This window comes from Lynx rufus, unplaced genomic scaffold, assembly GCF_022079265.1.
Source record: "Lynx rufus isolate CCGP_SWC_20201006 ecotype Redwood Valley unplaced genomic scaffold, mLynRuf1.p SCAF_18, whole genome shotgun sequence".
NCBI lineage: Eukaryota > Metazoa > Chordata > Mammalia > Carnivora > Felidae > Lynx > Lynx rufus.
In genome coordinates this window covers 24,131,060-24,145,957 of record NW_025814832.1, presented here as the reverse complement: position 1 = coordinate 24,145,957, position 14,898 = coordinate 24,131,060, and the positions used below count along the sequence as shown (strand labels likewise).

Genomic DNA, 14,898 nt, shown 5'->3' with positions numbered 1-14,898 from the left:
CCAGACCTAGTAAATTAGCATCTCCAGGGTAGAGACCTAGAAAACTATTTTTTAGCAAGATCCTCAGGTAATTCATATGATGGGGCACGCTTGGAAAACATTATAAAGGAAATGGGTATTTTGCCAATGGTTGTCTGTTAAGAAAATTCTAGACAGGTAGGCCCCAGTTCAAGTATAGTCTGTGCTCCATTTCCAGTTGCTTGGACCTTGGAATGCATTTTCCTAATGAAACAAAATAATAGTGTTAAGTATTCTGGGCCAGTTTCAAAAACCCATGAAATCTTAGAAACAAAACAGAACAGTGATTAAATCTTGTTAACAGATCTGAAGTATAGTAGATACAATCTTTCATTTACAAACCAATCACATTTCAGAAGTTGAAGCATAAAGTTGGCTAATTTTTCTGTAAAGTTCCAAGAAATGGTTAGGTTACCTGGCTATCCATAAAAGCTTATTAAGCCCGTAACAAACCAAAGCCAGCTATAGAACCAAGGATATAAACATGAGCTTGGTGTCCTCAAAGCAAAAGATAATGAGAAGGAGAAATGATATGCCTTCCTTCTCTGGGCATAGGAAACACAGGCAAACTCTGACATTCTTACCCTCTATTCTCTTTGCAACCATCTCCCACCTCCCAGGTGCCAAGGATTCACATGTTATCCATAGCTCCCTACTAAAGCATCAGCTTACATACCCCTGCCCAGAGTTTTCCTCTCTCAAATTACCTACTTCTCTCAAATCCAGTCAAAGCTCTCATTTCCAACGTTTGGTTCCATCCAATCTTTTCCAGGTATCTCTCCAGTTACTTCCTTATGCTTAAGAAACCAAATTACCCTTTGGTTCCCAAACATGGCTAAACTTTACCTTCTCTGTATCTTTGTACCTGCTATTTCTGGGTGCCATGTACCTCACCAAAACCCATCCTTTTCAACCCCCAGCCAAGCCATGATGCCATCTCATAGCCCTGAAGGTTTCTCAGATCCCCTCAGCCAGAACTGACTTCTTTCTCTGGGATTTCACAGTACAATCTATGTGTACCTCTTCTAAAGCTTTAGCCACAGTATATCTTGAGTTATAGTTATTTATGCACGCTTTTACATCTTTCCCATTGGGTTATAAGTTTCTTGGGCATATTTTTGGGGTATCTAATTAAGTAACATGGGTTATATTAGGCACTTTTATGCAGGACAACAATCCTACTAGGTGCATGTATTGTAGAATTATTTGGTTTATCCAGCTCAAAAATAAGTTACGGGGAGACTGGAATCTGTGTCATATTCACCACAAAAATGCTTTGCAAATAGTATATGCTCAATAAACATTGAATGAATGAATGGATAAAGTTATACTCTTTGCTTTTTATAAAGAAATTGAGCCTCAAAAGAGTGCTGGCCCAACAATCATACCGCCTGGGTTCAAATCCCAATTCCAGACCCTAACAGTTGTGTAACCTTGAGAAAGTCGGTTACCTCTCTGAATCTGTTTTCTCATCTGCTAAATAGGGATTATTCAATATTCATCTCACACACCTATGGGGAGAATTAAATGGGATAATGTGTGTAAAGCCCTTGACAATGGGACTGGCACACAGTGCATGTGCAATGAATGTTGGCTCTGTCATTCTTAAATCACAGACGTTAGAGTCTCTGAAGCCCTCATTCTTCCCAAGGAAAAGGATCCTCTGATGCTTTGATAACCCTCAGTGTACCTAACACTGTTCATTACACATAAAAAGTAGGTTCAACAACTCACTGGCCACTGAATTTCCCAAGCACAGTCATCTTAACCAAAAGTTACAAGAAAACCATTAAACAGGGCTAATGCACATGCATGTGCACTCAAAAGTCTCTTAACCCTCCAGGTGACTTTGTATTTTAAAATAAGGTGATGAGCCTAAATAAATTTCTAAATGGTGAGACTCCAGGTATGTAACAAATTGAAATCAAACATTTCAGACCTTCTATAGAAGATATCTGTGAGCAGTGGTCTACATGCTGGCTCTGGTCATGAGTCTGGCCACTCACTGGCCCAGTAACTTCTTGAAAAACAGGGTTATGTCATGTGTGAGACTGTCTTGATTGCCTGGCATCATTCCCAACAGAGAGTAAACAAAGAGCCAATAAATATTTAAGCAAATTAACTGCTTCCAGTTTGTAATCTTCATCCTGCTCTTAGGTGATTCCATTTCTCTTTATGACCAACATAAAACTCAATCATGGTGACTGATGTTTTGAGAAGGAGGAAGTGAGGGGTTTACTCACGCACCATCACTTTGGGAAACTAGTCCCACAAACCCAAATGTTTTACTAGTCACACAAAGTGTAGATAATCCTTTTCTAATGAAGGATTCATCCTGTGTCAGTTCAGTGCAGCTCAAAGAGATAATATCTAAGAAATGAAAGTTGTTCCCAGTCAGTCATACCTCATCTAATGAAGACCTTGAGAATGAACTTCCTTTATTTAAAAAAAAAAACAAAACTATTTTTTAGCAAAATCATCATAAATTACTCAAAGGATGGCTGTATTTCATATGGCTCAAAAATAATTTTACTTTCATGTGCATTTATGGGTGTATGTTTGTTTTGGCACAGGGTAAAACACCTCCAAATCTTCACAAGAGTGACCCAAGGCCATACTACACAATTAAAGCTTAATTTCCTCTTTTGACATCTCTTTTCCCCTCAGTTCCAACTCCTTTCTCACCTGGAAACCAAATACTCTTTGGCTATTAAATCTGTCCCTTTTTAAAACAGGAAAGGCTCTGATCTCAATGACTTAGTATTAAATACATATTCACTGTAGAGTTGGAAAATACAAATAAACAAAAAGGAGAAATTAAAAATCACTCAAACTCCACTTCCTAGAGATTACAATCATTACCATACGTTTTTGGTGGGGTGGGGTACCTGCTGGCTCAGTTGGTAGAGCATGTGACTCATGATCTCAGGGTCTTGAGTTCGAGCCCCATGTTGGGCGTAGAGATTACTTAAATAAATTAACATAAAAAGAACACATTTTGGTGGTTTCTTCAGGCATTTTTCTCTGAGGTTTTATATATATATATATATATATATATATATATATATATATATATAGTACTTTTTTCACTTATAGTATATATCTTATTGCTTCACATCAAGAAATCTTCTATAGCATGCATGATTAAATTATCTTATCTTTTTTTTTTTTTAAGTTTGCCCTTCCAACAGAATGGATAAACAGAATAAACTGGAACAGGGAGAAACCTGAGACAGAGAACCAGAAAGCAGAATTTTGTAATGCTCTGAGTAAGACTTTATGAAGACTGAAGTTTAGCCAGTGGCAAAGGGAAAAGGGAGGACAGATTTAGGATGAAGAATCAATAGGCTTGTTGATGGATCAGGGACTAAAGACAAAGGAGTCAGGAATGACTCCCAGGATTCTGCCTTGGGGGTGTTAGGTCTAGGGAAATCAGAATTAGGTTTAGGGGCGAGCAGAATAGAAAATAGTGAGTTCAGCTCTGGACACTGCATCAGGATTTTTCTGACTACGAGTAACAGAACACCTACAGGACATAGGCTTAAATAAACAGAAGTTTATTTTTCTTTTAAAACAAAAGGTCTGAAGACAGGTGATTGCAGGGTTGATACAGGGGCCCAACAATGGCATGAAGGACCTAGGCTCTTCCTGTATTTCTGCTCGAATACCTAAGAGCAGAGTTATGTCTTAAGGTGGCTATTGCATTTAATGTATGCCATCTCCCAAGCATAAGACTGTCCTGTAAGAGGCTATCAGAAGTCTGTCATGGCTTTCAAATCATGATTCATCCCTAGGCTAGTAGGGTTCTGTTGTCAAGGAAGAGTGGAGGGTGCCTGCTGGCTAGGCATCCAGAAGGGTCTGCCTCAGCCATGTGAGCTTTGAGATATCTAAGACACCCAAAAGGAGCTATCCAATATGCTGTCTGAAGCCTTGCGGAGAGATGCGCAGTGGAGCTGCAGAACTGTAGAGGAAGTCATGAAGCTGTGGACATGCGTGCAACTGCCTAAGAAGAATGTGGTGGGGAAAGAGGCAAGACTGAGGGGCAATGGTAAAGAGGGCAGGGCAGGAAAATGAGCCCAAGCAAAAACCTGGGGCAGTGGGAGGGGGAGACAGAGAGTATAAAAGCAAGGAAGAAGGAAAATCAGGAGAGACTATTACTATTAAGAGAGGGAGAGGATTTTTGGTTTTTGTTTTTAACTTTTGGAGGAAAAGGAAGCTATCAACAGCGTCAGATGCTGCAGAGAGAACAAAGACAAAGACTGAAAAGTGTCTTCTAGATGTGGCAATTAAAGAGTTACTGGCACTTTGGTGCTTTGGCAAGAGTAACTTGACAGAAGCAGAGGCAAGATTGTAGAGGAATGAGGAGTGACCAGAGAAGAGGAAACCAGAGTCTAGGCTTCTGTCTGCAAAAAAAGAGATACAGAACAGTAGGGAACCGCTGTGCAGGATGTAATGTTTTTCTTAACATTAGGAGATATTTGAACATATTTCTATGATGAAGGAGACATGTAACAGAGGGGGGAGGAAAGCTAAATTTAAGAAAGAGAGGGTCTCTGGGGCGTAGTGGTAACAGAGGAGGGAAGATAACCGTGTCACTGCTTCAGTCCTCAAACAGCGGGAGGAGGAGCGTGATCTCAAAAGATGACAGAGGGTCAGAGACCTGTAAAGCCACGTAGACACATCTCAAAGGGGAGAGGTTGGGACAAGACTGAATGGGAAAAGTCTAGAAGTGTCAGCAAGGAGTTTGAAGAATGCCAACAGCACTACTGGAAAGTAAGCAAATTCTATTTAAGATGACTGTGAGCAAAACAGTGTCCTGCAGAATAGGTGTGTTTTACGAAGGCAGAGACGGAGCAAAATGGTTGAGGATGTAATGGAGTTTGATTCTAAAAAGACATGGATGCTAAGAAACACAGGGAAAAGGCTAGAAAAGAGGTCATCGGGGGAGGTGAGAGATGGTGGAGACAAGGATATGCAGAACTGAGTAGGCAGTATGATGACCAGAAGCAGAGGGCTGGTGATGGGTCACACCGATGGTGGAATGACTGGCACCCATGCTCCAGTAGAATGCCAGTGCATGGTCAGCAACCTGGTCCCCTTTTACCACAGAACATTAGAGAGATACTATTATAGGAGACTGTACTCCCTAACACTCGGTAAAAAGAAAGCACCCTGGGGTGCCTGGGTGGCTTAGTCGGTTGAACATCCGACTTCGTCTCAGGTCATACTCTCGCGATTTGTGACATTGAGCCCCTCATCTGGTTCTGCACTGACAGTGCAGAGCCTGCTTGAGATTCTCTCTCTCTCCCTGCCCCTCCCCGTGTGTGTGTGTGTGTGTGTGTGTGTGTGCACGCGCGCTCTCAAAATAAATCAATAAACTAAAAAAAAAAGGCATCCTATCTTTGTTAAAGAATATGTGGGGCTAAAAAATAAAATTAAAAAAAAAAGAATATGTGGGGCTAGCTACCAAATATTAAATTTTCTAATAAAGAGGGTTTCTTGCTTTAAGGTTTAGCCAAGGACCTAAAAAATCAGTTTCTGGTTTTAACAGTCCCCCTCCCCCATTCATTCAACTCACATTATTTAGCTCACACCACTTGCCAGCGCCATGCTAGAGCTTTTTTTTTTTTTTTTTAATTAACATAAGACCATCCATGCCTTTAAGGAGTTTATAATCTCCAGAAATATGTATTCTGAATTCTGAGAAAATGAATTTGAAATGAAATTAAACGTATGTGTTAGAGCAGTGCTTCTCAAATGGGACTGTGCATACAAGTAACCTTGGATTTGTATTGGAATGCTGATTCTGATTCAATAGGTCTGATTCAGTGGAGCCCGAGAGTTTACATTTCTAACAAGTTTCCAGGTGATGCTGCTGTGGCTGGTCCACGAGCCACACCTGGAGTAATGAAGACTCGAGCAGAAAAGATTCCTTGCTTCACCATTTCTATTGACTCTGACCTATAAAGTCCTGAGAATCTTCCCTCTTTTCCTTGCTAACTCTCCTGTCCATGCATTTTTCTTAATAAAAAGGGGAGGGGGGGTAAGAAAACCTCACAAAGGGCTTTTTCTTCCAAGCGACTATTAGCTACACACACTGCTTTCGTGAACATGTCAAACATCTATCTCCTGTGATTAAATACTTCTGTGGAACCGCTTATATTTCACACAGAGCACCTAGATATTCAGTAAAAGAATAAGAGACTGGGAACAGCAATTAATTCTAGTTATGCCATATGGCAGTACAGAACACTGGCTGGAGCCTGAAAACTCCATTTCACAGGAGCCTTACTTATTCTGAATTTTAATCATTGTAGGATCAGCAAACATATGCCTACCAACCTGCTCCATTTACACAAAATTCTAAAGAATAATCACACGGCACACTCAAAAATGATTGGTTTTTCCCACATGGACTTAAAATTTCTCTCCTATTGGATTCTCAAAATAAAGTAGGTGCTGACAGCTCCAGTTTCATTTCCCTTTTAAATAAAATCTTCAAGCAATTCTTTTAATGAATAGAATCCCTGGCTTTTCATTTCATTATCAGTGCACAGTTTTGCACGGGTGAAATTATCTCTGGTTCTGGATTCCCAGTGCTGGGGTTGGTTCAGGTGCTGGCTCCCCATGCCTGTGGACCCCCTCCATCATCCTGTCAGTGCTGGGACACCCACTCCGCCATACTCTCTCCATTTCACCTCTCTCCAGAATGGAGACATTATCATTTTCAACACACACTCCACTCCCCTGTCCTCTTAGAGCTAAGATACTTTCATCTCCTGTACATCTAATAATTTCAAGATAAGGACAGAAAAATCAGTTCTTGTTCTGTGAACTTTTGTCTCCAGTGCTTGAGAGACTATCCTAATATCCCCCGAACATGTTTTAGTGATAACATTTACTGCACTAGGGCCAAAATGATTTTCTGTCACTTTCAATTCTAGTTCAATAAAAGAATAAGAGCTTTGTTTCTAACCTCTGTCATTTTTAATACCATAAAGTGATTTTAAAAATGTAAAATTGAGTTCCATTTCCTACTGGACCACCAATCTCATATTAGCTTTCCTTTTATCAAATTTATGAGAAAAGTCAGAAATTGCCTTTCCTTAAAAAAAAATCAAAATTTCAGGATCTCCTGGGCAGAATGCTTGAATTGAATTTTAGCACTCCATAATTGCTGGCCTAGAAGTTTTAAACAAGTATAAAAGTTAGCTACTTATGACAGAAATAACAAACTAGAGGATTATCCTTTACTTCACTTAGAAAAGCAAAAGTCATAATGCTATTCCTAGAAAGTTACATCCTTAAAAATCCCAAATATGTTTATTACATTTCCAAACTGAGGAAGTCTGTGGTTTTCTGAAACCACAGTGAATTAAGTCCATGACTTCTGAATAATATTAATATAATAATTTTTTATATTATATTATGAAAATTTTCTAATATGCATAAATATTAAAAGAACTCCATATATACCTACAGCCTAGACTCTATGACTCACATTTTGTTATATTTGCTTTGTCACATATCCATCCATCCATCCATCCATCCACTCATCCATCTTCTTTTGGATGGATTCCAAAATAAATTAGTATACATTAGACATTAGTATACTCCACCTAATCAATTCCGTATGCATGTATAATTGACTAAACTTCAATATTTGTTACAATTCTTTTAAACCAATAATCTTTGAAAGATGCCAATTCATTTTTTGTAATGGCTAAGTGAACTAAGCAACTAATTACAAATTCTAAATCCTAAATCCTAATCTTTTATTAATTCTATTACTTTGTGTAATTTCTTATATCTCAGTTCTTTCATCAACAAAGGCACAAGGGCACTTAATAGACATGGTAAAAGGTCTCAATTACCAAATTGCAAGATGGACCTTGTGGGTATGGCAGAATTCACAAATAAGAGAGACACTCCCCAGTATAACTTAGAGAAATAGCTAATGGAGATCATGCGGACATAAAGTTTTTGGTAAGTTATAATGAGAACCTCAACAAGGCTCACCAACTCAGGAGGGAGTTTGAGTTCGAGCGTTAAATAATAATGCATCTCATATAAGCCACACTGTTTCTCCGATACAACAATCTGAAGCCGGACTTTTGAAGACTAGGTCACTCCAGGAACAAATTTGGCAACAAAGTACTGGCATCAAAATGGAGTTTTCTTGGGTTTGCAAAGCTGTGGTATTACTGATTTGTAAACTCCCTAATAATGGACTACAGTAAAAGTTGCCACAGGGAGAGCTGCGCCTTCCTTTATGAGCTGTTTGTTCCCCTACACTGGTCTTCCTTTTTTTTTTCTTTCAGAGGATTGGCCCTGGAAGGGGCATCCTTTGAAGCCTGAAGAATCAAAGCTATTGCAAAGCACTGCTGAGAGTTTTGAAAGAAATATGAAGAAACTACATTGGACCTGGGGCGATAGGCTGAGATCTTCCCAAACGGGTCAGCAGTAGGTCTGTAAAATATTCCCATTGCCAAGGAGGCGGTGACATCTTGTGTAAATCAAAAACTAAAACCCTAAGAAATCTCATTTCCATTTTAAATGCATGGGGGTTAAATATGGATATCTAGCACTGGAGAAGTTCCTGTGGGATTGATTTTTTTCCCCCGTCTTCTCTGAGCCCTTTCCTGAGCGTGATAAGTAGGACCGCATTTCATTACCAACCCTGCTAGCACTGCACTTTGGGGAGACTAGATGAGTGTACACAGTGGGGGAGAAGATCCGGCTTCCAAAGAAGATATGATTCACGTGGTGTGATGATAAAAACCCACTTTAGGCCCAACTCATTTTCAGCAGAATTGTGAAATAAAATAAAATCCCAAGGAAATGAAATTTCCTGCATCATTTTCCAAATTAAAAAAAAAATCATAGCGACATTATAAAGGAAAATCAAATAGAGTTTTCAAACTTTGGTTGGTAATGTTTGCAGTTTTGTAACACTTGGAAAAAAAAAAATTCCAAACAATGTGATGAGAGAGGCAACTTCGAAAGACAACATAAGATCGGCGTTAGGGGAATCTTCAATTGAATGAGTCAGCGTTAGAAAAATAACATCTGAACAAAGAGTTTGGCTTCTGACAGCTGACCCAGTGCTCTTGTATTTCTCTCCCCTTTGCTCTACTTTCACAAAGTGGATACAGAGTGGGTCTATATCTGAAATAAGAGAAAACAAGCAAATTAGAGAAAACCACAATCCGGAAGGCCCCACAACCACAAGGTCCCTGGAAATCCACAAATAGATGAATGCAGAGAGGCATTTTTTCATTGGCTTTCTATAAGACGAGGAAATAGTGCAGGGCTGGGATAAAAGACTAGCTCTAGATAAAATGAGACTTAAAATCAAGGGAAGATGAAGACAGTGATTTTATACAAATGATCTTTTCACACAATGTATGAATTAAGAGCCTCCATTTAGAGACAAATAAATATACAAGATCCTGTATTAAAAAAACAGACACAGGATTTTCTGAGACCTTTCAAGACAAATCCATATTAAGTAGATAATAGGAATGTGCCCAAGCGATAATGATAGCTGTAATTCCATCAGGAATAAAGCAAATTTCAGCGACCTTAATGTATGGCTAAGGAGTAGTGCTCAGCTTATTACTCTAATGAGTTAGTCCAATCTAAAGGGTGCAAGTTCAGTTACTTGCCTGCCTCCTAGGTCACATTTCAAAATTCCTTTCACAATAGAACATGTTATTCTGTTTAAAGAGAGCAGTACTCGGAATTTTTATTAAAACTTTTGGAAGGAACAAATTTATTCATCCATGCTTTTGAAAAAAACCACCTATTACTTAGCATGAAAAAATACTAAAATATTATTATATATCAGAGTTACTTATATAAAAATACTTATTTTATAGGATGCCCAAAGAGAGAAGTTTCTGCTCACTACTATCACAATAGCCCAGTGTAAAAGAAACAAAAAATGGATCAATTTAATCTTGGAGCTGGTACCAAACCCAAGATATCCTCACAAGTGAAAGAATACATAGGATTATCATCATCATAACATCAAAAGGCAAGTTATACACTTCAAGGCTGCTTGGGAAGAGCAGAAGGCTTGCTAGGAAAGAACACATACTGAGATGATTTTCCCTTCCAGGTTAAGCCAAGAGACCAGAAGTGGGTAATGTTATATCAGTCTCACCTGCAGAGCATTTCAGACTCAAAGAACAATAAATATAACCCCTCACTGCCACATAAGTATATTCCCCCAAATCTTTTAACACAGTCGTGAAATCTCAACATACACTCACTGAATAACAGAACACTAGTATACAGGAATTTGGCATATAAACGATCAGTTGAGAGCCCTGAAGTTTTGGCGGGGTTTTGTTTCTTTCTTAGTTTAAGGCTGGGAGGCAGGGATGGGACTAGAAAAGGAAAAAATAAATTATCAACCTTCGAGATGTGGTCAAATTATTGCTATGACTTTTGAACCTTTTTTAGAGCTATTGAAACTTAGATGGATGGTATAATTATTTCCTACTCTTTCTTTTCTCTGAGTTGGCACTGAAACTCCAGTGTAAGTAGCAAAATGAAACATCAGAAAGATGTTGTGAGCAAATACCTAAACTTGCAAGCAACACAAATGTATTAATTAATATAACAGCACATTACACCTTAGTTCTCTTTAAGCATGCTTCATTTGAATGTGTTTTCTTTTGGGGTGTTTAAGCTCATTAACCAGCACTTAAGAAGAGTGAAACCCTCTATGTGATTAATGGTAATAGTATTTACGGTATACTATTTTGAAACTTTTAACTCCCAAGAGTTGTATCAGACTAACTTTTTGTCTCTCCTCCTATAAAACAAAAGCCATCCGATGATAATCTTAAGCTAAATCCTACTTTATAGTTAAATCCACGGTAAACCGAAAAGAAACCCTTGAAGTTCTCAAGGAAACTGGAATTGTTATTATGATATTCATATTAATGTATCATGTTTCATGCAGAGCTGGACTAGCCACCCACAATGAAACATGTTCAAGATACTCTTCCAGCCTATGCATTAAATGTCCTGGGTTTTGTGGCTTTTTTGCCGTAATCCTGTTACAGAAAGTTATTTCTTGATTTCTTTCCATTTCAATATGCTATAAATCTACCTGTGTCTTTTTGGAACTCCTTTAAGTTTCACAGAAGGAAACAATACTCCAAGTTTGTTTCCATTGGCTCCGGCCTTCACTTCCAACAGTGAGCATAAATGGTTGTTCCAAAACAGGCCATCAAGAGAGAATATGTATGTCCCTACCTTAGTAATAAAAATATTCTATTTTCTTCATTCCTTCCCCCACTCTCAATGTATCCTTGCTGTCAGATGGCCTCCCCTGAATGAAACTTTTAAGAAATGCTCGACTGTTTCGGCAAATGCATGAGACTGCCATCCAGCTTCTACGTGCAGATCGTCTGCTTCATTCCAGGTGTCCCACATCTGGCGCGGATCCTGCAGTGACCAGCATAATAAAACAGGAGGAGCCTGTGCCTGGCTTTCATCCTAATCATACTCTAAAGAGCTCAGTGAAAACTTGGACTCAGAATGTGAAAGCTGTTAGATTTTAGGGAGAAGGTTTAAATGAGGCAGTTGGAAGAAGAGCAATGAATATCACAGCTCAGGACATGGAATACCACACAAGGGCTCCACTTCTTTGAAAGCACCCATTTTTTCATTTTGTCTTACGTGGCATACATGATCCTTCATTGGTAATACACGTAAGCCAAAAAAACTAGTATGCAGATGGAGATACAGAAACGATTTTTGTTTGTTTTTTAAAATATTTTTTAAATGTTTATTTATTTTTGAGAGAGAGAGAGAGAGAGAGAGAGAGACCGAGTGTGAGCGGGGGAGGGGCAGAGAGAGAGAGGGAGACACAGAATCCAAAGCAGGCTCCAGGCTCTGAGCTGTCAGCACAAAACCTAGTGCAGGGCTCAAACCCACGAACTGCAAGATCACGACCCGAGCTGAAGTCAGACGCTTAACTGACTGAGCCACTCAGGCATGCCTTGTTTGTCTGTTTTTAAGTCTGTGAGGAAAGAGAATGGCCAAGCCACCGGTTCTGGAAAACAGATGAGCACTTGGAGGACACCCACGACTCTGGACACAGCTATCATTTCCTGGGGTCAGTCGGGCTAGACAACAGAAAGGTAGCAAATGGCACATTTTATAATGTGACAGCTGTGACAGTCAGACACTGGGACTTACAGTAATTCCATAGTCATGGCAAACACCACTGAATTCTCAGTCACCCTAAAAATTAGGGCCAACCCTCTAAAGTTTACCAAGAATCAGAGGCAGTGCTCTTTTCACTCCTCTCTACCCTTCTCGTTCTCACGCAGCTCAACTTGAGGAAAGAATTAGAGAAACCGCACCAAGAAAATAACAATAGAATGGAAAGGTGTGTGTGTGTGTGTGTGTGTGTGTGTGTGTGTGTGTGTGTGTGAAATATATGTGTGTGTATGTATACATACAGTATTTATATCCATCTAGTGGCTTTCTCAGATTACCTTGAGATTTTTTTACCCACCTTCAAGCCCTGAAGTGTCAGATATAGTTTTAGATAGGTTCCTACCCCTCAAAATGTACCAAACCCTAAAATATAATTGGCTTAATATGATTAAAGATACAATGTTAGAAGCAACTTTCAGTGATTCTTTCCATGTTACATGTCCACTTACCATATACATTTAACTCTCAAGTTTTGTGATTTCCAAATTTCTTTTCACACCTGGCTTTTTGTCATGAGATACAGTACCACACAACAAGAGTAAATGTAGCTGGTATTGTACAAGCTTTCGGTATCCGTACAAATAGTGTATGATGAGGACCAGCCATCAATAGGACTGTAGAAGCAATATGGCTGAAGAAGAGTGTTCAGTAAAACAAGGGTTACATTAAGGGGATGATGATTGAATGGGTGGATGTAAGGCAATTTCAAACAGCTTGCCAAAGGAAAGCCTCATTTTTCCATTTTCTGGTACAATATCTAATTTCTGGCTCCTCATTTCCTCCATGATCTGATAATTATGAAATTCTAAATAAAGTGTCATCTTTCTTGCAACAAATCAATGAACAGAAAGCTCCCATCAGATGTTTCCTAAAGCTCCTGCTGATTGTTTCCTGAACGTCTATCCCACAAACCGCACAGCAAGCTCTTGGAGAACAAGGAACCCTCTCGACCCCGTACCAAAGACAGCTTCTGTGAGTGTGCATGGGTGTGTGTGTATGTGTGTGCATTTAAAAAGAGGACTAAGGGGCGCCTGGGTGGCGCAGTCGGTTAAGCGTCCGACTTCAGCCAGGTCACGATCTCGCGGTCCGGGAGTTCGAGCCCCGCATCGGGCTCTGGGCTGATGGCTCAGAGCCTGGAGCCTGTTTCTGATTCTGTGTCTCCCTCTCTCTCTGCCCCTCCCCCGTTCATGCTCTGTCTCTCTCTGTCCCAAAAATAAATAAACGTTGAAAAAAAAAATTTAAAAAGAGGACTAAGAAGTAATAAGCAATTGATAATAACGAGTGACCACAAAATCACCTTTTACTACCAATTTCAGATTGAAGTTTAGCCCTTTCCAAACGCTGTGGTACAAATATGGAAAAGGAAAATTCCTCCTCGTTGTATATTTGTCCATATAGATACAGTAACACTCATTTTTTTTTTGCATTCCTTATCACAAATTTATACCAATAGCACCATCAATACACAATTATGTTCTGGGCATCCGTCTCCCTATAATACAATTTGAAGTAATGCCACCTCCATTCCTTATGCAAAGCTTATAATACTCCTGTAAATACAAAGGTCAACTTGTGAAAATTAAAAAAAAAATTCTATGGGTTACTAACTAAACCTTCAGATACACAGGTAAGCCTAAACTTATCTACTAATAAAGTAACATTATGGAGAAACTTGTTTTAAACACTCTTCCAGCCTACCAAAAATTACAGATATTCTCACTTTTGCAAAAAGCTCCCATCTTCTGCATTCTGTTTGTTTCAATTATTCAGGGCAACCCAGGCTGATAATTACACAGTCCCCAGTTGCTGAGTAAAAGTGATGCTTAATTAGCCAGCAGGAAAGATCGATTAAGATCCAGCAGGGCATCTTGTGAGGTTCTCTCACATTTCTGGAGGGAATAGATTCTGGCTGTGCCCTTCCAAAGGATAAAATTCCCTGCTTCTAAGGAGTTTCAGTGAGCTTTAAAAGTAGATGCTAAGATCAGTCAGGCACACAAATTAAATCCCAGTCATAACCCTACAGATGTTCTCCCTTTTCTAAGAGTACTTAGTTCAAACATTCTGAACCGTATTGCCATTGGGTTGAGAAAAGCTTAAAATAACATTCAACTTATCCCCCAAATCTCTTTCAGTTACCACATTTCAAGCAAAAGATGGCCAGGAAATACACTGTAAAAGAAAAATTTTATTCTTTCTCCCCCAAGCAAATGTATGTATGTATCTGTCAGATGCTCACATTCTAAAAGGCACAAATTAGGTCAGGACCTCTCATTTTAAAAAGTCAATGACCATGATACTCTAAACCAGTCTGAGACTAAAACATTCCAATACGGCCAAAGAGTCAACTGGTAAGTCTGGTTTAAGTTTTCTATTAAGGAAGGAGATGTGGAAGTAAAATCAGAACCAAAAATCACAACAAAAATTATGTCATACCGCCTAACATCTTCCCTTTAGTAACTTGGACAGGCATAAATGTTTAGTTTTTCACACATTTGGCCAAAGTATTCAATAAAGATGAACACAACAGTCTACAGCTAAAGGCAGATTCTTTATCTTAAGGTACATAATTATAAAAATATTTTTATTTTGGTATACTAACTACACTAATCATGCCTGCCTACCTCCAATTCAATTCAG

General features: G+C 39.0%; 1 protein-coding gene across 2 annotated transcripts in view; it reads right to left on the bottom strand.

Moving 5' to 3' along the window:
* Nucleotides 1-14,898, bottom strand: part of SKAP1 (src kinase associated phosphoprotein 1) — a 278,392-nt gene that overhangs the window by 231,383 nt on the left and 32,111 nt on the right. The window lies entirely within an intron of this gene.